The 25,493-nt window shown below is 44.7% G+C and overlaps 1 protein-coding gene across 5 annotated transcripts in view; it reads left to right on the forward strand.

Annotated features, from left to right (window-relative positions):
• Nucleotides 1–25,493, forward strand: part of KCNIP1 (potassium voltage-gated channel interacting protein 1) — a 299,520-nt gene that overhangs the window by 140,942 nt on the left and 133,085 nt on the right. The window lies entirely within an intron of this gene.

The following is a 25,493-nucleotide window of genomic DNA, read 5'->3' on the forward strand; positions in this document are numbered from 1 at the left end:
ACCCAAAGGTCTTTGGCCCACCTCTTCTTCGATCACCGATTTATGCTGAGCCCTTGAATGTTCTTTTCCTCTGAGTCTCATGCCTTCTTGCATCCTGGTTTCTCTCCCTGCCCCCACTGTGTGTGCGTGTGTGTGTGCATATATGTGTGTGCACGCATGCGCGCGCATGTGTGTGTGTGTGTGTGTGTGTGTGTGTGTGTGTGTGTGTGTATGAGAGAGAGAGAGAGACTCTATCAGAGGGGAGTGTTGCCTCTCCTTGCCCTGGGGTCTGCTCTAGAGAAGAGGGTCTGAGTCCCCTTTTCATGACCACCTACAAACACCCTATATTTCCTTTCATACCCACCCCTGCCACCCACATCCCCATCCTCTCCCTAGTCCACACACTTCATAGAAAAGGCAGGGGAAGGAGGCGGTAAGCAGAGATTTCTTTGACCAAATGTGGAGTCTTCCAGAACCGTTGTTTTCTCCTTGAATCCTTCAAAGACCTGGGCTTCTGGAATTCAGAAGGCACAGGAAATCAAATGCCCTTCCTGTCACAGCTGCAGGATGTTGCCTGCCTTTGGAAATCAAGCAGTCCAGTCTTCATTCTCTGCCTCCTGGAAGTGGCCAGGATGGAGCTCTTCACCAGCCGCCAAAGTATGGGAAGGGTCACTGGTGCCAGGGACACCTAGAGAGGAAGCCACAGAGGCAGAGAATGCAGTCTGGTTCCTAGAGCCAGGCACAGTGGTGGGAGAGTCAGCGCAGCCAAGGTTTGGTGTGTTGTGAGACTATTTCATCCTGGGTCTTCAGACTAGAAAGCCACACAAAGAGAATTGGGGTAATTGGCCTGGGACCCAAGACTGTCTGATCTGCTGTGCCCAACTGCTGGATTCTATATCCTCTCGTGCTTAGTACTGGCACATTCTTGGCACATGGAATCTATGCTCTGTCATTTACTAGCTAGAGCACTGAATCAACCCCCCCAACAACGCTGAGCACCACTTTCCTCATCTTTAAATGGGGTTATTGCCCTTATTTGGCTCAGTTGCCATGGCCGTTAAATGAGGTTACATGGGTTTTGGTTCGTGTCTAGAAGAGTGTTAAGACTTGGTCTCATATTGTGCTTTTTGGAAAGCACATTGCCTTTCTAACTGCCAGTCTCCTATCTACAAAATGCACACAACCATCGTCTCTTATACAGAATAATACATGTCAGTTCTAGGGCCCGGTGCAGTGGCCTAGCAGCTAAAGGCCTCACCTTGAACGCACTGGGATCCCATATGGGCACTGGCTCTAATCCCGGTGGCCCCACTTCCCATCCACCTCCCTGCTTGTGGCCTGGGAAAGCAGTCGAGGATGGTCCAAAGCTTTGCGGTCCTGCACCCGCATGGGAGGCCAGGAAGAAGCTCCTGTCCTCTGGTTTCAGATCGGAACAGCTCTGGCCATTGCAGTCACTTAGGGAGTGAATCATTGAACAAAATATCTTCCTCTCTGTCTCTCCTCCACTCTCTCTATATATCTGACTTTGCAAAAATAAATAAGTAAATAAATCTTTTAAAAAAATACATGTCAGTTTTCAGGTAGGTGCAAAGAGAAGGTAGTTGGCCACACTGGCTGTGAGCCCTAGAGACCTCACAGGAGACTGGCTGCATGGTCCATGAAGTGAGGTCCATAAGACTTGAGCTTGTCCTGGTGGAAGCCACACCCACATGCACAACAGCAACTTCGCCAGCACGGAGGTACAGAGAAGCTGAGCTCCTTCCAATACATAGCAGCCTGTACTGGTTGCTTCAAATGTTTGGACAAAGTCTGCTGAATGCATTTCCCCCATAGGCAGTGGCTGCTGCATTTATTTTCTATCTATCGATCGTGAGGTGTTAAATCATCCCCCATGCTGCGGGCCCTGTGTCACTGACTCAGCCAAGGGAAGTCCTGGAGATGGAGTCCCAAATCCAACTGCAACCAGGCTGGGGGATAGGGAGCAAGGGAATGGGGTGGACAGCCGAGACAGGAGTAGTAGTGCCTGCCCAGCAGCTTTCTGGAAGCATGTCCCCATCCACCAGTATGGATGAGATGACCTGCAGTGCTAGTTCATTTTACGTCACTATAATGAAATGCTTAAGGCTGGGCAAATTATAAAGAAAAGAGGTTTATTGAGCTCATAGTATTGAAGGCCTAATGACCTACATCTAGTGATAGGCTTTTTGCTGGTGGAATACTAAGATAGCCCCGCATCATTGGAAAGAGACAACGCGCACACGTACTTGTACAGCTTCTGGTCTCCCTCTCTCGGAAAGCCAGCAGGATTCAAGTCTATCCTGCTGAACTTATCCAACCCCAGTCACTCCTCATAAGTCCCACTTCTAAACACCACAGCTGGATTGCATTTCCAGTCTCTCACTACTTTACAGTGTGAGTTAAATTTGAACTTTGGGGAAGTTAAATTTCAATTTTTAAATTTCAATCTTTGGGGACACCCTCAAACCGCAGCTAAACATCCTGCCTAAGGGATCTTGGTGGGAGACTGTGTTTTCCACTCCCCATATGGCTCATATGGATGAAAGGTTTCCTTGACATCTGACGTAATAACTCAACAGAACTAACTGGACTGCCTCTGGGTGAAGGAAAGAGAAGAGGAGACATGAACAGGCTTTAATGTCAATGTCAAATCCTGGTAGATTTTGCATGATAGAAAATGCCAGTAGATAGACAACTGGAGAATGTACTTTTTTTTTTTTTTGGCTTCCCCAACAACATCTAGCAAGTGTGCAAGGAAGATCCTGTTCTGGTGGATACTGGGCCAGAAAACAGGTAGGAGGACACTGCCTTCAGGGACTTCCCAGCTCCAGACTCGATAAATCCAGCTCTCATTTCTGGCTGGCCTCCCTTGTGCATGGAAACCTGAAGGGAAATTACAAATCTGAGCCCGCTTGTTGTACACAGTGGTGGAGGCCTTTCCCTACGAAACACTGGCCTCCCACGTTTATTCAGGGAGTGGGAATTAATCTGATTGCAAATCTAACTCAAACATAATTAAGAAGGTAAATCTACTTTGGAAGGAAAAAAATCTGATTGCTCCTCTCCAGTTCAAATAAATAAGATTTCAAATTCCCAAGATCTGCAGTTCTGTGTGAACTCTGCATGTTCTATTGCCTTCTGCCAGAAAAAAATGCCAGCGTGGACAGAGACTGGGGGATCACCCATGTAGAGAGCTGAGTCATGTTATCTGTGAAATGGGACTATTGAGAGCCACCTCACACAGTTGTCCCAAGTCTGACTCACAACCCTTCCTCCTTTAGTGTAAGTTCCATTAAGGCAGGACTGGATTTGCATCCTTCAGTATCTCCAGTACCCAACCTCCCACGTGGAAGGTCCTTCATAAAAACAAAGCCATCAGTGAGGCCTGCTGGAGCCCAGGTAGTGGCAATGAGTACTTGCCTAAGGTCATAGCAAGTTAGTACAAAGCCTTGATTCAAACTGAAAATTCCTGGGTCCTAATTCAGGCACTGCTTCCATTAGCTAGAACAGGAAAGGTGACCTTGCTGTGTCACTCCTGTGTCACTACTGTCTGTACTGGGTACGACCTGACTTTCCCTGGTCCTCAGTTGTTTTTTCTTTTTTTAGCAGAACAGGCATGTTATTAAAGAAAGGGCTAGAGCTAGCTCCATCTCTGGAAACAATGATGTTGTACCTTTCCCCATGTGCTGGGGCCAAAGCCTTTCCTCTCCCATCATCAAAACCTCCCTTTCCATCTCAGACCCTTTCTTCTGGGTTCTGCTCATCCCAAGAAGAACCCAATAAAGGCAAACCCTCCCTGCTACCAGTCCAGGTCCCAGGAGTGCAGGCAGGGAAGGGGCCAGGTTTCTTTCCCACTCCGCCTCCACACACCTGCGGAGACGCTAAGGCAAAGTGGAACAGCCTCTCTTGATTTAAGGCTGCCTCACTCCCTCACCTGCAGTGCGCCTGAGTTAAAAATGACCTTGGCAAGCAGCCCTGTGTATCATCCGTCTAGAATAGTGTGCAGAGTCTAAGAAAACCCACCGCGAAGTCTGGAGAGCTGCCGGGGGAGGGGAGGGCAGGGGCAGAGAGACTGCGTGGAAGGCAGGAGGCTGGATGGATTAAGGAGAGAAGAATCAAACTGTGCATCTCTGCTCTGGAAAAATCACAGCTGCTGGAGAGATTACACCCCGAGGCTTCACCAGAGTGCACTTTGGAAAGTGAGGCAAGGCTTATGGCTCAGTCAACATCATCACTTTTCCCAGGTCACCCCCTACCCAGAGCCAGCCACCCTGTGCCACAGGCCACCACGCTTCAGGCTGGTGGCTCAGAGAGGTGGCAGCTCTGATCGAAATATAGCTTCCAGAACCTTCTCCCTTCCTGCAAAGGTAGGACTGTGCTGAAGAGTACATGCCATCTGGCAAGAGGGTCTAATGACCCCATTTCTACCACCTCAGTTCTGACAGTTGTGTGACCTTGAACAAGTCCAAGTGCCTATTTGCTTAAAGGGTCAAATAGGAGAAATAACTGTACCTAGAGTGTGGGCAATAGTTGAGAGCACAGCCTTGGGAGTCACGCAGCCACATTTGGGGTATTGATTTGTAGTAAATGATGTCACCCCTCTGAGCCTCAATTTGCCCACTTTTCACTTGAGTAAATTTCACTCTCTTTCTTTCTCCTTTGCCCACTTTATTGCTCTAAACACTGCCCTTGAGATCCACTTTCCACTTGTTTGGGATGGATGGGAGTGCTGCTTCAGTCTGCCTCACTTGCTCTTCCTTTGTGCTCTGAGCATGGGATGCTGAGAGCACCCACTGTTTCCAGCCCTGGTGACACTGCTGTTCATGTGACTCTCCATACTGTGCCCTGTTCCTATAGGTATCCATTTGGCATACTCTGAAAATCACCCAGTTTGAATGGACCAATTGTGTTTCATGGAGACCCTGACAGAAGTCACTGTCCCTTCCAGTCATAGACCTGTCACTAGTTTCCCATCAAGCTTTTGGAGAGCAAGAATAACTTAGTGCTAATGGATATTACATTGACTCTTTACCTGCAAAATACCACTTAGTCCTTGGGAAGGAAACAATATAATAGTGCTTCCCACTCTGCAGATGAGGAAACTGAGGCTGCAAGAATGTTTTTCAGGCAGAGTTCAGCATGGGGTCCTATGACCTTCCTACACTTACTCCCCAGTAGGAGCAGAGAAGTCCCTCGAGCTTCCAAGGCAGTTTTGAAGAACTGTCCTTCTCTCAGCCACCTGAAGCACAGGTGGCTGGGATCCCCGCTAACTATTGGATCAACCCCACATGGCCCGACAGAGCAGATGCCCATGAGTGGGAAATCAATTCATGTGACTCCCAGTGACCATATGCTGTGGAGAGACCAGCTGCAGACTTCCTAAGAGAGCCTGCCTTGCACCATCCCACCCCCACTGTCTTTTCTGTGAAAGCCTCAAATAGGGGTGCTGAGGCCCAGTGGAGAGGGAACCTAGAGTCCAGCCCTAATGGATCCCTCACACAGCATCCTCTGGGGTGAGTTACTGCACTACCTCCAAAGGCAACAGAAACCCTGGAGACTGTAACTTGTTCACAACTACATGGGCAGCCATGATGATTTCAGATCCAAGGTGGAGAACTCAAAACTCAGCACACACTGCACTTACTCTCCTATGGACACAATATTATGAATAGGGGTTGAGGAAACTAAGCTGCCTCCCTAAGTAATATGATATAGTGTGCACCACAACCACTGATGATGCATCCCTAGTCCCCCAGAAGATGCCCTGAAACCTTCTATATTCCATGAGTTCTCCTGTATGTCAGGCAGTGATGCCACACAGAGCCAGGGTCGATCTAGCCTGCTGGGGTTTATGCTCTGGTGTCACTGTATCAATTCTTGTATGTTAGGGTTGTTGTTCACAAAATGAGGATGACTTCAACACAAGAACTACATGATATTAGTAATCAATTTGATAATCAAGATAGATACCAAGCAACTCACTTGCAAATAGCATATACCCTATGGACACAATGGACAAATGGAGGATTCATGTCTTGGTCAGGATGGAGTGAGACATGAGATTTTACTATGCTACCCAGAACAATGTGCAACTTAATACTTAGGAATGATTTATTTCTGGAATTTTCCTTTTACTTTTTTTGGCTATAATTGCTGCTGGATAACTGAAGCAAAATGACAGATAATAGAAGTAAGGCTATTGTATTGATTGTGACTGACCCCATGGCAAGCTCTGGGAGCAACTGAAAGATCAAAGATACTGACAGGGATCTCTTGTTCCTACTTGTGCCATGCTGATTACTACACAGCAGCTCTTTGTCCCAAATAAACCCTCCTTTAACTGCAAAGAACTGTTTAGACTGACAGGCAACATGGCAGAGGAGTGCAGTCAGAGAAGTAATAGCCCAATGCTTCTAGCTGCCCCTGGCAGAGATGTTGTTTTCCTACAGGTGGGCAGGAGCTGGCATATCTCATGCCACTCACTATGCCTTTGCTATATCAGGCCTGAAATGTGTCCTCTTTGGGCTTCTCTCTGCCTCTGTGATTCTGTCTATAGAATGGTGGTATAGAGTTGGAAGATTGTGTAGGTGATATTAGCCAAAGTCAAATCTCATAGTTTCTGAATTCTGGTTTCTCCAGCTATGAAGTTTGCTAATTAGACAAGGAGATTCTTCTCTTGGAATCTTTGTGTCCTCATCTGTGAAATGGGCTGGTGGTAGGGGACAGGAAAAAAAGATTGTCTCTGAGAGCACACTTCTACTGCTACATAAGCTTCTACACTGTGGGTGACTCAATGTTCCACATAATCCCATAGCCATCTGTGTATCTGGTACACCAGGCCTGAGGCTTTCCCCTTGGGCAAATCACTTCTCACCCTGAGCCTTGGAAGTCTCTTGCAAATGTGTCTCTGACATCTGGATGTATTAAAAGCATTTAGTCAGTCCTGGACAGCAAGTGCAACCAGCTTCTTCAATCCCTCTGGGAGGAATCCATCTTTCTCGGCAGAATGAATGATGCCCTGGCTTTGGCTCAGAAATGTGAGCTGGACTCTTTAGCACTCAGTTCCTTTCCTGTCATGTTAGGGCAGTGGAAGAACCACCACACAAAGTATCGAGCCCCACAACCACCATTCTCTAGCTTAGCTGGGATGCTCCCAATCAGAAGTAATGATGAAGTAACGTTGTGACAAGGGAAACAGCCCTGTAGTCAGCCAGCTTGGATCCTGATTCTGCCACTTGCAGGCGGCATAGCCTTGGCAAGTTCCTTTATGTCTTTGAGATCCAGTTTGCACATCTACAAAATGCAATTATAACACCTGCCTAGCAGAGTTCTTGAGAGAATCCAATAACAAATTTGAAATACCTTGGTCAATGCCTGGCTTATTTTAGATCTACTGGATCTTTTCCATGTCTCCCACCTCAGTAATACTTGTCTGCGAAACAAGAAAGGAAAAATGTTTCTCTACCAATTCCCATCCTTAAGAGATATTCCTGTCTACAGATATAGAGTACCTGGGCACATAGCCATACTCAGAGAGGTCAAAGGGAGCTATGGCACTGATGGTTAAAGAAGCTGTATAGGATGTGAGATAAGCAGCAAGTCAGTTCTGTCAACATTTACTGAATGTCTACTCTGTATGGGCTCTGTCATGGACCCCCAAAGAGAGAAGGATGGGTAAGAAGGCATGGTGTCAAAGTTAGATGCTTCTTTAAAAGTCAGACATGTCCAGATGGGAGAGCTGGATTGAGTTATAAATGCCTTTCATGGCACTAGGCAAGGTCTCACTTCAACCCTTTGGACCTGTGTTTCTGAATTCAAAATATCTCCCAGAGTTGCTGGGAAGACTACAAGACTACACTTAGCTAAGTGTCTGGATCTAATAGCTATCAAAAGCACAGAGAATGTCAAGACCCAGTCTTAAACGGAAAAGAAAATAGGAAACACATAGTCTTTGTTTGGGTAGCTATAACAAAATACTCCATTTGAAGTCATTTATCAATACTAGAAATGCATGTCAATTCTGGGGCTGGAATGCCCAAATGCAAGGCATTGGAAGACTGTCTGGTGACGTCCAATTCCTCTTTGCCAGTGCCTTCCAGCTGCATTCTCCCATGGGGGAATGAACAAACAAGTTACTTTGGGACTCTTCTACAAAGGCATTAATCCCACTCATAAGTGTCCTATCCTAGTGACCTGGTGGCCTCCTTGTTGCCCATTTTCCAACACCACTGGGAACTGGGTTTCTACAGCACCTGTCTATGTAATCACACAGATGATGGTTTTCAGGTATAAGAAAGCAAACACAGGCAATTCTCTCATTTTCTTAAGGATAATTGGTAGCAGTAAAATACCACTTAAAGAGATTCTTCTTAGACGGAGAGTTGACTATTCATTGCACACAGTGCAGGAAAAAAGATTTGAATGGGGCCCTACCTGAAAAACAATGAAATTGACAGCATGGAAACAAGTCTTTTCAGATCCTCTGTTAACAAAATGTAAGTTTTAATGTCAAACATTCCAATTTTCCTCTAAAAATGAGAATTACCAACTGTTAGTTTGGGAGAGGACCAAATGTTTTCCTTGGATTTGCTTATTTATTTTGAAAGAATTGCAGAGATTGAGGGAGAGAGAGAGAGGATCTCTATCCACTAGTTTATATCTCAGATGGTCACAGTGGCTAGCACTATGCCAGGATGAAGTCGGGCGCCATGAATTTTATATGGTCTTCCACCTGGGTGTCAGAAGCCCAAGCAGTTGAGCTATCGTTCAGTGCTTTTCCCAAGCCATTACCAGGAAAGCAGAGCAGCAGCCAGAACACAAACCTTCACCTCAATGAGATGCAGGCATCACAGGTCTTACCACTATGCCACAATGTCGACATTCGGTCAATTTTTTTTTTTAACCAAAGTTACATTTTAGCACATTGTCATATTCTTCATTGTATTATATTTTCACAATATGATTAATAAGGAAAATTATTTTGGCAAATATTTCAGAGTTATGTGGGTTTTCCAATGAATCTCTTGCCATCATTTGATTGTTTTCCTTATTCTCTTTTGAAGCACCTGTCACGTTTGTCTCCTTTCCATTTTAATTAGCTTCGCCCAGCCAGTTCCCTAATTCACTGCAGTGTGGTTACAGATAAAAGTTACCCAACAACATCTGGTGAAATTGATAAGATTCTGGATCTGTTCTGAGATTTCCCCTCTTTCTTGCCATCAGTATCCTGTGGACTTTTCTCATATCATGTTTACGTGTTTACATGTTTATAGCAGCTGACAAGCAGAAGAAAACCAACGAAGATGTGAGTGTGATTAGCAGAGAAAACAATTGGTGTTATTGTGGAACACTTAAGTGGGAAACAAGCATTTAACAAAATCATTGAGCAATGTTTTAATATTATGAAGATTCTTTTATGTCTGTACTAAACCTTCTAACTGCAGAAACTTGAACAATGATATGTAATTGGAAGATTCAGAGTAACTGGCCGAAATTACTACTGTAGTTCAGCATATATATCCTCCCAGACTGATTCATTTAGTGGGTACCCTAAGTGTTTTAACAAGTATATTTTTTAAAATGTATTTTTGAGGGCCCAGCATGGTGGCCTAGCAGCTAAAATCCTTGCCTTAAACATGCTGTGATCCCATATGGGCTCCAGTTCTAATCCCAGCAGCCTACTCCCCATCCAGCTCCCTACGTATGGCCTGGGAAAACGGTAAAGGTCAGCCCAAAGCCTTGGGACCCTGCACCCGTGTGGGAGACCAGGAAGAGACTCCTGGCTTCAGATTGGCTCAGCTCCAGCCATTGCTGTAGCTTGGAGAGTAAATCAACCAATGGAAGATCTTCCTCTCTGTCTCTCCTCTTCTCTTATATGTCATATGTCAGATGACTTTGCAATAAAAATAATTAAATCTGTATATATATATATATTTGGTATATGTATTCTTCTCCTGAGTAATAATAACTGAGGTTTGGATTCTGATTATGTGCAAATATATATATGCAAATATATATATGCAAATAATATATTTATATATTATATATAAGCATATATATTTGCTTATATACATATAAATATAAATATAAATATAAAACACTGTTCATCATTTTAGCTGTATTTTGTTATCTTTAGACTGTGCCTAATTTGTCTACTGATATCATTGGGTTTCAATTCTATCATCATGCTGTTTGTCTTTCTGTATGTATTATCTTTTCTTTCTTCCTTTATTTCTCATTTCCTGTCCTTTTTATAAATGAGATAAAATGTGGCCATTGTATGCATTTAGTTGTATTGGCTTTTTGTTTCATATTGCTGAAATATTTTCAGTGTTTATCCCAGAAGTTTCACTGTGCAGCCTTAGCTTGTTAGTCTATTTTTACTACCTCCTGAAAAGCCCAAGAATTTCCCTGTGTTTCACTCTTTCCTTTGGTGCTACTGTTAAATATTTGACTTCTTCTTAAGTTATAAATCTCTTAGGACATTAATACTGCTCTTTTAAGAGGTAAATATTCTTTTATATTGACCCAAATATGTACTTTGTAAAATTCTCTATTCCTTATTGCATTCTGTTTTTCTGGATAAAATCATTTTTCTCCAGCCTGAAGAATTTCCTTTTGACATGTCTTAGTGTCAAAGTGCTGGCATTCAATTTAAATTTCAACTTTCATTTATTTAAAAGGTTTTTGTTTCATTTTAAGACATTTTTTGCTATAAATACAATACCAGAGTGGTAGATTTTTTTCCCAATTGTCATATTTTTAAATATTTTCTAGAGTCAATCAAAGTTTGTTGAAAAATTGTTGAACAACCTCATTGATGCTACTTTGAGAGTGATCTCTTCCTCCTCTTTGCTTCTGAGAAGTTTTTTTCCCCCTACATTTTGACTGTCAAAGTTGCGGTGGCGATTGCATTTGAGCTCATCTCTCTTTGGTGGATTCATTTTGGCTTCTTAAATGGATAGGTCAACATCTGTTACCAGTTTCAGCAATTCTTGATCACCACCTTTGCAAATATTGCTTCGATGCAATTTTCCTACTTGCTTTGTAGGATATCAATGGTGAATTTTAGTTCTTTGATCGCTTCCTACATGAGGCTTTTAATCTGTAGTGTTTTTTTTTTTAAGTCTCTTTCTTTCTCTTTGGTTTTACTTTGTTGCCCATTTTTTTTCTTAAATCGTTGAATCTGTATCCTGCTTTGTCCAGCCTCCTGTTAAACTCAAGTAGTAGATTTGTACTTATTTCAATATTTTTATTTTATCTACCTTAAAGGCAAAGCAAAAGGAGAAAGAAGGAGGAACAAATCATTCAGCTCCTGGTTCCTGCCTCAGATGTTGACAGCAGCTAGGGGTAAACCTGAGTGAAGCTGGGAGTCAGAACATAACTCCAGTCTTCCATGTAGTGGCATGCGCCCAAGCCTTGAACCTTCCCCTGCTGCCTCCCAAAGTGAATTGTCAAGGAAATGGATAAGACAAGCAAAGGTGTTGAAACTCAAACCTACACTCATTTCCGTCCATCTTGTCTATCTTTTCATGTTTTCTTTAACGTGGTGAGCATTATTAAAATGTTTGTCTGAACGCCACACTGTCTGGGGTCATCTGTAGATCTGTTCCCTGCCATTTGCTTTCTTTCTCTTCCTGCCTTGTCATAAACCTTTGACTCTATGCTGGACATTGTACTAAACACTCCAGTTGACATACTCCACCCAAAGGGCTCTCTGTCTTTTCCTCTGTAAAGGAGGAAAGAGGTTTTAAAAATTCACTTTCATCTAGTCAGGAATTAGAGTGGGGTGCCTTTACAAAAGACATCTTCTGTCACCTTCAGCTTGTCCTGCTCACCTGACTGTGGCACTGCATGATTTTTTACTGCAATCACAGCTGTTTGTCTCCTCATTCCTAGGAGACACAAGAGGATTCCATTCTATCCTTTCAGTATATTGGTATGTTGAACTTTGCTGTATTTTCAAAACATGGCAGAAGTCTTGAGAGGAAAACAGACCGATCTGCGCCAGCCCCTCTCTCCCCAAGAGGATGCTGTCTGCTCTGTTCCATGGAGTTGGAAGAGACTTCAGTTTTACCTTCCATTCTGGCTTCCCACGCCCCTGCTCTGCCTCCTCGGTCAGCAACAGCATTTGTGTTAAAGTCAGCAGTTCCGAGGGTCCTAATGTCCTAAGCTCTCTAGTTGAAAGCCCCTAATGCCAGCCCTGCACAACTGCCAAAGGCTCTGCTTGATCTGTTTCCTCAAGCAGACAACCTGTCTTGGGATCCACACCAATCATCGTCCGTGTCTTGAGCCAGCAAATGATCCCAGGGACGAAAGCTGTCAGCAGTTTGCCGGCACAGGAAGAGCACTCCCGCTTCAACAGTAACTTTACCAGTTCCTCTGAAGTTTTCCTTTTATTATTTTTTATCTTATTTTATTGACTTATTTTATGCTGTTTGGTTATTGCAGTAGAAGAGTTGACCTGCCACGATCTTATTCTATCTTACCTAAAAGCCACAACTTCTCTTACTATATTTACTCTGATGTTAATTGCGTATTGCCTGAGTGTTCATTTCTGAATCTCAGAGTTTCTATGTCAGTTAATTTCCCTTCTAAGTTGTATCTTAACAAAATTTTCTTTGGTGAGGATCTACTGGTAGTAAACTCTGTGCTTTGTCCAAAAAATGTCTTTAACTTGGTCTCGCTCTTGAAACATGGCTGTAGTAAGTATAAATTTGCAGCTAGCCAATGTTTTTCTCTTGATATACAGAAAATACCACTGTTTTCTGGCTTGCACTGCTATTAATGAGGAGACAGTTGCTAGCCTAATTATAGGGGCAGTTAGTCTAACTTTGTTCTGTGGCTACTTTTGAAATGTCTTTGTCATATATTGTGATGTGATTGGCCCTTCCAGGATCATGATGTGTATTACTGGAGCCATTCACAGCATCAGCCTATGTTAGATGCTCTCGCTTTGTCCTCCACAACTTTTAATCATCTTCAGATTTCCCCCATCCTTCTTTTTCTAATGTACTTTTTGGATGCTTTGTTTATAATCCTCTGATTGTTTATTAAATCTCTCCTATGTGTGTTTTTGCTTTCACCTCTCCATGCCCATCTTTTAGACTTGAAACCTTTAATTAATAATTTTTCCATTTCTAGCTGTTCTGTATTTTTTTCCAACTCTACTGAAGCATTTTAATAATATCTAATTACTTGCTCAGATCTTTCAGACCTTTTCTCACTTCTCTAAATGTAAAAAGTTACCATCTTATATTCTGTGTGTAATGAAAATTCTAATATCTGCAACTTTGCTGATTCTATTCTGGACTTATTATTCCTGCTGGCTCTTGGTCATACTACCTTTTTTAAAGATTTATTTATTTTTATTACCAAGTAAGATATACAGAGAGGAGAGACAGAGAGGAAGATCTTCCGTCCAAAGGTTCACTCCCCAAGTGAACGCAACGGCTGGTGCTGCGCCAATCCAAAGCCAGGAACCAGGAACCTCTTCTGGGTCTCCCAAATGGGTGCAGGGTCCCAAAGCTTTGGGCCATCCTCGACTGCTTTCCCAGGCCACAAGCAGAGAGCTGGATGGGAAGTAGTGCTGCCGGGATTAGAACCGGAGCCCATACGGGATCCCAGCGTGTTCAAGGCAAGGACTTTAGTCGCTAGACCACACTGCTGGGCCCAGGTCATACTACCTTTTTCCCTTATGTATTTTAGAACTTTAGATGGGAAATGTTCCTTAGAACTTCATTCTTGAGAATCGAGGACTAGGATAAAGTTTCCCTTCTTCACAAAGGATATATTTGCATTTTTCAGTAACTTGGGAGACCGACCAAATCAAGTCTAATTTAAACTTAATCTTTCACTTAAAGCCCTTCAGTCCACAAACCCAAATACGAGATAGTGTGTGATTATAAATTTTCCACGAAAATGAGTCTCTTTCATTCCTCAGCCACCTTCCCCTAACTAAAGGCAGGACAGGCAGTTTTTTTGTGTTAGTTCATTTCTCATTCTCCTTCATAGTAAAGATATAATTTCTCATTCGCCTTCTTAGTAGAGATTGACCTCATTGAGATGCAAGCTTTCTGCGGGGGCCTCCACCGACTTGGAAAGACCTGGGTCTTACTTCCTTATTTCTAAGCAAGCCTAATATCAGGGGCTGGGAAGGACACTGTAGCATTAATCTAATTCTTTTATAACTGATAATTCAAAGAGAGTGAGTCCCTGGTACGTTTCAGAGCAATCAGTTTTCTCAGGTCCAAAGTCATCCTGAAGAAGGGAGGATCCTGATGCTGGGTCTTCCAGCAGAGGGACTGGGACTGGGCTGCACCAGGTCCCGGATATGGGGCATGCTCTGAGATACTTGCTCAAGTGGTTTTGATAGTTCACCAGTTATGAATCGCTGCCAATCTCCCCACTTCAAGCACAATGAGGTCTTTGAAGAATCCACTGATTGACATAGTCCATCATAGAGTCTCCATTTGTCCAGTATTTCGCTGCCAACATACAGCTGAGGTGGTTGATTGACCTGTTCTGTCTTCTGTCTTTTCTTGGTTAGGGTTCTGAGTCTGCCATTTTGACTGGGGAGATCCCCAAAGAAACTTTGAGGTGTTCCCAGACCAGATTCTTACTAGCAAGTACAGGGCCCACCTAAATTGAGTCTTTATGGGACTGACACAATGGCTCAATGACTCAATGGCTAAATCCTCTTCTTAAAGTGCCGGGATCCTTTATGGGTGCTGGTTTGTGTGCCAGCTGCTCCACTTCCCTTCTAGCTCTCTGCTTATGACCTGGGAAAGCAATAAAGGATGATCCAGTGCCTTGGAACTCTGTACCAATGTGGGAGACCTGGAAGAAGTTCCTGCCCTCAGATCGGCTCAACACCAGCTGTTGTAACCATTTGTTGAGTGAAACAGCAGATGGAAAATGTGTCTCTCCTTCTCTCTGTAAATCTGATCTGCCTTTCCAATGAAAAATAAATCTTTTTTTTTTAAATTAATCTTTCTGTCTCAATTCCAAATATACCAGTTCCAACAGACCTGTCATACAACATTATATTCATTAGTGGCACCTGGGGCAAAAAAAAAAAAAAAGCAGCAATGTCATGTATCAACCTTCATTAATGTCACAATTTCAAAGACTGACTTTTTTCAGTTGTTTTTAAAGAGAGACCTTAGTCCCAACCTTGGGCCATGATAATGTTCTTGTCTCAAAAAATCTTCCCTGTTTTAAAGAACTGACATTGGTGCAATTAACTGCTCAAATCGTTATCTGCCTCTTAACCACTTTAAGAATATAATTAAAGAAATCTGGGATAGTGAGAATTGGCTTACTGCTGATGAAATCACTGAACACTTGATTTAACTTCAGTACTTCTGAAAGTGCATTCCTTGAAACACAAGACCTCTGCTTAAATACACTTAAGAAATATACACTCAAATTTCTCTTGAGATTTGCAAAGTACATTTGACACAAAGGTTCTAAAGAGTCTTACAGTAAAGAACTCTATATACTGTCCTTGGAATCTGTCTCCAAATTATATGTGACAGAAATATAAGGAACCTAGAAGAGTGACAGTTTATTACTTGGATAGAATTCACTACCATCACCAATATCTGTGTGTTGGCAACCAACATTGAAAAGTGTATTATTGAAAAATCACATTTGCCCAACAAACATTTGTTGAAAACCTGTTATGTGCTTACCACCATGGGCACACATTGGTGAGTAGAACAGATGTGGTTTCTGTTGTATAGAAGTTACAGGAGCTTTGAGCTATCTCATAGAAAGCAATTCAAAAGAAGCATCAAGTGGCTAGAACTGAGTTCATCAAATGATTAGACCACAGTCATGAAACAGGCCTAAGAACTAGATGATAGGTTGAGTATTTGATTATTTTATCCAGTCTCGCACTGACAAAACAGAAACAAGTGTTAAAGCCACAAGAAAGACTAAACAGAAATATATATTGTTCTGGAAAAGATGAGAGGTGTTATAGAAAAGGAAAGACTGTTAAGTTAGCCAAGAGGTGGTTTTTAAGGCTTAGAGAATCTCTCATGGATCTGAGGGTTATTCCCTAAACAATCCTGGTCATGGTGCCTGATCCCGCATTCATATTGTGTCCAGTAAAGGTTAACTAGGATGGTGATGATGGAGATGATGTGAGTGCTAGTGATGGTCATGATCTTGATGGTGGTGGTGACAGTGATGGTAAGGATGATGATGGGGATGATAGCATTGATGATGGTGGTGGTGATGCTTCAAACTGCCTCCTTTCACTCGATACTGACTTCAATTGCTCATCAAGAACTGTGAGATTTTCACAAATAACTCTTAGCCTATCCTTCCACTTCCTTGGAACATGGATTTATTCTTTCCTAACAATCTCCTTATCACATTTCCCTGCCCCTAGTTTCCATTCTTTAATCTATCTTCACTCTGCAGTGATGTAATCTTCCTAAAGGTTAAGATTGACCATGACTTTCTTTTGTCAGCAGCGTCTGAAGTTTCCCCTCAACCTGTGTGGAACATAACTGGGAGTGTTAGCAGGGATTAAAGACCTCCGATCTCCTTCCCAGCCTTGTCTCTTCCCCTTTCACCATACATCCTCTGCTCAGCCACAGCCAGCCTATGATTCTCAAAGCATTCCATGCACTTCTACACACCCATGTCTGATGCGCCTTCCCTGCTTATCTTCCAGCAAAAGATGTACATCCTCCTCCAGGACCCAACTCAGTGGTCACAGCCTCTTTAGGGCCTAGGCTGGTCCCCACCCTGATATAACCTGTACTGTTCCTTTGTCTGGGTTTTTGCCGTATGTCCTGCTTTTCTTTGTATGACCTTTATCACACCCGAGCTCGTGCTATCATTCGTGTCTATGTCGCTTCTGGGCACATCTGACTCACAGTCTGCCCTCAGCCCCCTCCTAGAGTATAACACCAAAGCCTCTTGGGTAACCACTGCTAGTGAGCTGGGTAAATGCACCTCCCTGGAGTGGCAACTGTGTGGACCAGACACTTCTCAGTGTCTGCATTGCCCATGCCTTCATTCCTAAAGTCTTGGGCCAAGGACCAATGCGCTTGGAATTCAGGTAAGTCTGAAGTCAAACCTCACTGCTTTTTCCTTCCATACACAGAATCACCTGTTCTTGCAGGGTTGGCTTTGCTGGCATGTGTGCATGTGTGTTTATGATGATGTTCGTGGTGGGCTGCAAGATGATCCAGCCCCCTGATGTTTTATATTCAAAGACATAAAGTTTTTCCAGTCTTCAGGAAGTTATTAAAATTAGAAGTATTTTTTCACCGGAGGTCTGAGTGCAGTTTCAGAGTTCAGAGAGACCAGATAGATAGATCTCTTGGCACCCAAAACAAATGGATGCATTCATTCACACATTTCTTGCATATTTCCTGAAAGCCTGCTGTGTGCTGGGCACTCTACTGGGAGCTAGAGACGTAAAGCTGAACAGAACAGCAGCACTGATATCTAGTTTTGTGGAACTCATGATCTAATCATGGGTGGGGCAGGTAACAGTTGCGTAATAAAGAGAATTCTCTGCAGTGATACAAAGATAGTGAATCACAAGGACACAAGGAGGTGTGGTGTGTAGGGTTGGGGAGGGGAACTGCTCTAAATGTTGACTTTCTAGGAGACTGAGAAGGTAGAATTTATTCTCAGAAAGGGGATAGTATGGAGTTTGGGAAATATGAAAAGCATCCGTGGGTCAAGCAGAGAGAAGGGAGGAGGCAAATGTGGTTGGGGCACATTTAATCTTGGAAGAGGTAGGAGAAGCAGTAAGAGGCCAGCAAGGAAAACTGGCATGCTTGACCAACTGGCTAATCTTCCACCTCCAAGTGCTAGCATCCCATATGAGCACCAGTTTGTATCCTGGCTGCTTCACTTCCCATCTAGCTCCCTGCTTGTGGCCTGGGAAAGCAGTCAAGGATGGCCCAAGGCCGTGGGACCCTGCACCCAAATGGGAGACCCAGAAAAAGCTCCAGGCTCCTGACTTCAGATCAGGTCAGTTCCAGTCCTTGTAGGAAATAAATCTGTGGATGGAAGAACTTTTTCTCTATCTGTTCTTCTCTCTGTAAAGTGTGCCTTTCCAATGAACATAAAATAAATCTTAAAGAAATAAATAAAAAATAAAGAATGAATGAAAGAAAGAAGAAACCAGCAAAGCCCAAGTCCTGCAGAGCTTTGGAGCTATCCTAAGAAGTTAGGATTGTATTCTAACTGTAATAGGAAGCTGTTCAAACACTTTGAGTAGAGATAACAAGCTCTGATGGATGCTTCTCGGTGCTCACTTGTGTAGGGAGAGAGGTGGATCCAACAGGCAATTAGGAGCTGTCCAGGCTAGGGGGCAGAAGCTGGTGAGAAGCAGCAGCCAGCACTTCAGTAGTGAAAGTCAGCCCTTCGCTCCTTCAGGACACCCTGCCAGACTTGGAGGGCTTCCAGGAAGTGACATCATCCCCAGTTCTGGGCTGCTTGATATGCAGGGAATACCTCCCATGGCTGCATGGCAGCCAGGCCACATGCTACAACATCAAGCTGTTGGCCTAATGCCCAGGGAGAGAAGGAAGGAGCTGAGCCCTTAGGAGCAGCTGCTGTGTCCTAGATACTAGATGGGATGCTGTTGGTCCCTCCCGGATAATCTCCATAATAATACCTCCGCTGAATAACTTAGAGACCTGAGCAAGGGAAGAGGTCTGGAAGTCATACAATCCATGTCCGAGGTTCAGAACCTATGAGTCCTAGGTTCTTGTTTCTTTGTTAATCTTATCATTGGGTAGCTGTCTTACTAGGCTCCAATCACCATCCACATCTTCATTCTCATAACCACCTTGTGACATAGAAGCTGACATTATACCCACTTACCACATAAGGAAAACTGAGATCCAGATATACCCAAGATAGTTCTAAACCAGGACTTTAAAACAGGCAGTACGGCCCAGAATCCATACTCCTTCGAGTGGTATATGGCACTCCTTCCCTCCTACACTCTGCCCCTTAGCACTGTGAATACATCTGTTCTCCCCGGCAGGCTAAGGCATCTCATGTGTATGGTGCTATGGATGAGTTGCTCAGTGGCAGGATCTCTTCCGGGGCCGAGGAGGGTAAGGCAATCCACACAGAAGGGCAAATGTGTCACTCCCTGTTGCAGATCCTTATTGGCAAGGAGAAGGCTTGAACTAGGAAACTTAGTGTCAGGGGCAAAGGTCAGGGGAGCTAAGATGCCTGACTTGTCCTTTTTAACCCTCTGTCTCCAAGCTTAGTACCTACATGGACCTAAGGAAATCTTCATAGCACTTACTGAATGAGTGGATGAGTAGCTAGGTGAATGAACTTGCCTTTCTGTAGGAAGACCTGAGAGATGTTTGCAGGTAACTCAATGCCTAGCACAATCCAAGCAGGCAGTGCCAAGGCTCATGCCCTTGCATTCTAAGGTCCAATGTGACGATGGACATTACTCCCAAGGGAGCATTCTGTCTATAGGAGCATGCCTGTGGAAATATGGCCTGGTGTGGGCAAGTCTTCTGGCTTTTCACAACAATCTGGACCCAGCCACTGGTTTGCAACTACAGCTTCCCACCACGCCTTCCCCCAAGTCTTGAATCAGCCTGAGGTAGGCCACCAAAAGTTCTGGGTGAGTGAACACCAGGAAGCATGCAAAGGCTCTCAGAGTCTCCCAGAGGAAGCTGCATTTTTTCATGCTAGCTTATCCGGATTCAAGACACGCTCAGTGTTTATTTTCCGGTTGTCACCCCAGGATTTTAGTTAAGTCTTGTCTAATGTTGCAGCCAAGCTTGCCATTCTGTAGGGGATTAAAGGACGTGTCTTGTGTCCCAAACTGGGCCAGGGAAGAAAAAGAGAACAGCAGCTCTTGAGCCTGGACAGGCGATGGGAGCTGGCTTGATCAGCAAGTGTACCCTAACTTCAGGAGAGGGCCTGGGGCACGAGATTCAGGGCTACACTGGGCCAAGCACCCCTCCCCAAAAAGAGATTCACCATCGATGGCCTTTTCTTAGTCAAGACAGAGAATTTCTTCGCAAGCAAGCAAGCAAGCTTCCCAGTTGGGAGATTCTTTATATGTCCCATTTAATTCCTTCTGCTGCAGCAAGAGCCTCACTTGACTCTGTTTCTTTCCTGTGTTTGTTATCCCTGCCTTCCCTTTCCCCTCTCCTCCATCCTCATTCTCCTCCCTTCTCCTTTGCACCAGCCTGTTAGGAGGGTTGGGGCGCGCATTCCTCCTGGCTCCAACTGGGGCAGACTTTTAATCCAGGCATGTTGCCGACACCCAGCGCTGAGCGCTTGCACCAGGTATTTAATTAAACCAGGGATTCCCAGGGGACCTGAAGAGCTGGCTGCTGGGGACTGGTCTCCATCTCCACATCTTATTTTGACAAGCGCTGTAATTATCCCTCATCGCTGGCAGGCCCAGGCAGACTCGCTTTCCCTCCCAGCCCCCTCCTCTCAGAACAAGAGCACTCGGGCGCCTCGTTGCAGGCTGAGCCTCACCAATTAGACCAAGAATTAGCCCAGCCATTATGGAGTTTAATGCAGAGAAACACTCGGCCTTATTGTCAACAGCCACCTTTGGCACCAACTCCCAGGCACCTGCTCCTTGCCTGGGGTGGATAGTTCCTAAGAATCTTCCAGATAAAAAGGAATGAGGTGAACACCCTGCAGTCAGAAGGGACACGGGCCACTCCTCCAGGAATCCACGTGAATTGAACACCTACTTCATGTCTGCTGGTTAACTTTCTCAGTAACACTTTCGGACCAGTGCAGTCATCCCATATTACAGATGAGGAAACTGAGGCTCCGAGAGCAATGAAGCTGCACAGCCATTTGCAGTGCCTCAAGGATCTAACTGGGAAACAACTTCTCCTACAACATCTGCTCATTCTAGTCAATGGTGTTGTGTCCTCAAGAGGTCACTATTTCCTCAGGTTCTGTCCCAAATGATTCTTGAGTGGCCACTAGAATGTTCTGGCCACGACGGGAGCAAGTGTTTCCACCTTAGCATGCTGTCCAATGCTTCTGGTGTTATGTAGTTGTTCTTTTCTGTCAAACAAAAGTGTCTCTGCCTGCCTCAAGGAGTCCTCATGCTGTCAGATTAAATGGTATGCCCTGAGAGTTGTGGAATATGAGCTTACTGAGACTGTCCCATGATTTTAGGGAGAAAGCCAGGACCAGAAGGACATGAGGTGGAAGAGAATTGTGGAGGGAAACCCATGGGATGGAAACATGACACAACCCTGGCCCGGCATCCAGTCCCTTAACCCATCGTGGGGCAATGCTGAGCCAAAAAAAGATCTGTAACTCACCGCAACAATGATGATACCAGCTAGTTGATTATTGAGTACAAAATTAACATAAGCACAGTATTGTATACATGAAACACAACAAAACGTTTCACTATCAGGATGCCAGGAAGCCTGTTATCCCCATTTGATGGATAAGCAAAGTGAGACTCATCGAGTCTTCCCTGTTTCAAGGGACCTCAAGCATCCTGGGTACAAATAGCAAACAGTGAGTGAAGTTAAATTAGGTTTGACATCTGTCCAAAGTAATGGACTGGAAAAATCTCTCTCCATGCTGACTTTGTTCCAGGGCATTCCAAACTGTCTGGAGGAGATGCAAGAAATGGCTTATGGGTGTGGAAGAATGCCTGTGCCACATCCAGCTGGGGCCTACATGGTGGGTCCATCACCCAGGGCTTGGCTCCACTGCCAGCTGACCCCGTCCTGTCAAGCACCTTCCAGGGCTGGGTGCACTTACCTTCCCCTTACTGAACAGGGTCCCTTGCTCCTCCAGATAAATGCTCTTCCATAGCAGGTGAGAAGTGAGAACTGATCCCAGCAGGGGAGAGAAACAGAGAGATAGTGGCAGGGATAGGAAAAGACAAGGTGGTGGGGTGGGGTGGGCAGGCAGGGAGTGGGAGTGGGGTATGGCAGATGGGACAGGGAAGCAGGCTAGAACCAGCTTCTTAGGTCTGACAATCTGAAGATCTCTTCTGATTGTCTCCATTCAGCCCCATCTGTAGGTGGTTCATTTTGTGGACTGAGGCCCTGGGTGCTTGTTCTGTAACTTTAGTTGTGATTGGTGGAGTCAGGAACACTTGGGAAGCCCCACCCTCAATGCAGAGTATTCCTGTAGCCTTTTCTTTCAGCAAGCTCCAGCTACCTTGATAGGGAATTGTTGCTAGGTTGTAGCCTGGATTCTAGAACCTAATGTTGCCTGTTAAACTTTGCCTGTCTGCACCCCAGAGTGGGTTCCCATGCCTCCAGAGTCAGGTACATCTGTGTTTATACCCTGCCATCTCCGTGTGCTTTAGGTCCCTTCACCCTGCCTTGAGAGACAGTAAAGTGTACAGGTCAAGTGCACAGAGTCCAGAGCCAAGCCTGCTGAGACTCTCATCTAACTCTGCCACTTGCTGGCTCAGTGACCAGGGCCAAACAAATGACTCAACATCCTCAGGCCTCTCTCCTTGGCTGTAAAATGTGGCCAAGAAGGGACAAAAGCATAAAGCAAATTAATGCATTTTTAAGGCTTGGCACATGAGCAGTGCTCAAACATGGTGGCTGCTCTGAGAGTATGGTAGATATTTTCTGGAATGAGGATGGATGAACTGGACTCAACAATTCTCTTTCCCAAAGATGCATCCATTGTGAAGAATCTTGAAGAGCTGTGTCTGGGGGAGTGGTTCTGGAACCTCACTCATTTTCCCCCTTCCTTCCTGCTCATCTGCCTCTCCCTGGCATCTTTCATGTGGTTCACACTGTAAGCATTATTGAGCCCCCTGTTGAATGCCAAAATTGCACTTGGAACCAGACATTGGATGATGGGTTTTTCTCTTAGCTAGAATGAGCAATTACCAGATGGAGAGGTAGTACCCATGAGCAGTAGGATGGTTTCCTGGAAAACATATGTGATTTATATGGCCTTCAGAGGAGGGAGCAGATCCAGGCAGAGGGAGCAGTTTATGCAAAGGTCACGGGGTGATAGCAAGTGTAGCTAGAAAGGAGATGAGGGTGCTCTGACTGTGAACTTGAAAGTGCCTCCATCAAGGAATTCATTACTGAAACCACTCTTGCCAGCTAAGGACAAGAGGATTAAGCTGGTTGATACTTCAAGAGACCATTCCTTCCAGCTGCATCACTGATCAGGTGGCATGCCAGGCCCACTCACACAGAGGAAAGTCAGAATAATATGGGAGTAAGTGGGGTGGTTCCATCCAAGGTCACAGGAGAGTTGAGTAGGAAAGCCTCATCCCAGCAGCTACTGCAGACCCTGGGACCCACTGGGGATGACCCTGGGAGCCACTGTCCATCCCACCTGTGTGTTTCCCAGGAAGAGACAGCCAAGTGCTGACTCGGAGAAAGGGAACCCTAATGGGCCCCAAGTCTATTATTGTGTTGTAATGAGCTGGAAAAGCACAAACAGCAATCCTTAAGGGCAACAGCCGTGACACACAAATCTAACAAAATACAACAAAGTGCTTAAAAATCCAAGAGTTGTTTAAAACCCAGAAGGTGCAAGTTGACATGTGGGGCTGTCTTGTTAGCCTTAAACAAATGCCTATCTTGTTCAATTGCCCAGCTTGAGGTCCTTCCAGGGTCTCTGTCTCTCTGCCTGTAACAGAAGAGAATTTTAGGGCAATCTCATTCTCTCTCCTCTGTCCCATTCCAGATAGGCTTTGATCCAAGGATCTCTTCTTCAAGCAGACCCTGGGAGGTGCAGTGACTCTGTTTGGCACTTTGTGTGACATGCTCTCCAGCATCTGCTTCCCAATTCCACGTTCAATGTCACTCCTCTTCAAGGCAACGCCTACTTTCCCTCTAGCCTGAATAAGTTGCTCTCTTTTGCCACCTAACCCTCCTTTGTAAATGCTAAAGATAAGCATGTTTCCCCCAAAATTTTGCACTCCCAGCCCCCAAAGTATGTTTACGGCATCCATCTTTAAGATACCAAAATAGGGCCCAGCGTGATATCCTAGCTGCTAACGTCCTCGCCTCACATGCGCCGGGATCCCATATGGGGACCAGTTTTAATCGTAAAGGTCCCACTTCCCATCCAGCTCCCTGATTGTGGTCTGGGAAAGCAGTCAAGGATGGCCCAAAGCCTGGAACCCTGTATCCATGTGGGAGACCTGGAAGAGACTCTGGGATCCTGGCTTCAGATTGGCACAGCTCCAGCTGTTGCAGCTGCTTGGGGAGTGAATCAGCAGATGCAAGATCTTCCTCTCTGTCTCTCCTCCAACTGTCCAATAAAAATAAATCTTTAAAAACATGTAAAAAAAGATGCCCAAATAAACCCATGCATAGCTCTTTCATATATGCTAAACCATCTACAAAGCAAGAACACACATTATTCCTAGGAAATCTTAAAAACTCTTTACAAACCTGCCCCAGTTCCTCAAAGTTTCTAACGTCACAACATCTCTATTGCTTTGCTTTGCCCCAATCTTCCATGGTTTCCTTTTCACAGATTCCTATTCATCCTTCAGAATCTAACTCAGAAAACCTCTCTTCTGTTAAGTTTTCCCTCGCATAGGCTGATTGAATTTTGCTTTGCATTCTTCACACTCAGCCACTGCCTTCTCTATTGGGAGTACTGTATACTTCCAGATTCTCTTTACTGCCAGTTGTCCCATCTAAGAGAGGCTCCTTAAAGAAAAAACCTAGAAACTTTCCCTCTGTATCCCAATATTCTTGACCTAGCTCCAAGAGGGCATTGGTGCAAGTTAAAGAACTGAACTTGATGATTGGAAGTATTGGAGTAGTTAAACAGATACGTCGAAGATTTAAATAAAACTTTTCAAATGTCAACAGATGACCATGACCTAAGCAGATCCCAAAGGCATAGGCTGGGGTCTTCAGCCCCTTCCTTGAGTGGTAGCCAGAACACCCTTCAGCCTCCTGACTATCTTTCCACCTGACTTACCTCTCATCCATGTAAATAAGCCTGCCAGTGTGTCCCAGAGGAAATCCAACAATTCAGGGGCAGGGGAGGGGACTCACAGGTGACATTCAATATTGTGCTTTAGAGTGTAGCCATGCCTGACACATATGCATATTGTGTAGCCCAGCTGGTTTGTACCCAAAAGTTCAGGTGCTATAATTTTTAAACAGCTCAGGTGATCAAAGTTGCAGTCCAGCTAACTGAATAAAGCTGGTAGTCAGTGCAAAATGGTTACCGAAGTTCCTGGAACTCTTTCTCCAGATTCTTCCTTGACTGGCAGCCGGGGAGTAGCAGAAGGAACCAGGTTTGCTGGAGAGGAAGCTCCTATAATGCAGGCAGAACTCAGAAAACCGTCCCATCACTATCTCCCAGCTTCGTCTCTTTGCCCCTGTGTTACCGCAGGAAGCACCACAGAATTCTCGTCACTCATCGGACTTGCCCCAATGAGGCATGTGTGTTCCAGAACCTGCTGTCCCAGCCTGGGTCTTAGCTAAATACATGAGCACACTGGATCAGGTCTCGGATCTGGTGCAGGGGGCACT

This window comes from Ochotona curzoniae, unplaced genomic scaffold (genome assembly GCF_017591425.1).
Source record: "Ochotona curzoniae isolate NIBS_2020 unplaced genomic scaffold, NIBS_Ocur_1.0 contig_1, whole genome shotgun sequence".
In the NCBI taxonomy this organism is placed as follows: domain Eukaryota; kingdom Metazoa; phylum Chordata; class Mammalia; order Lagomorpha; family Ochotonidae; genus Ochotona; species Ochotona curzoniae.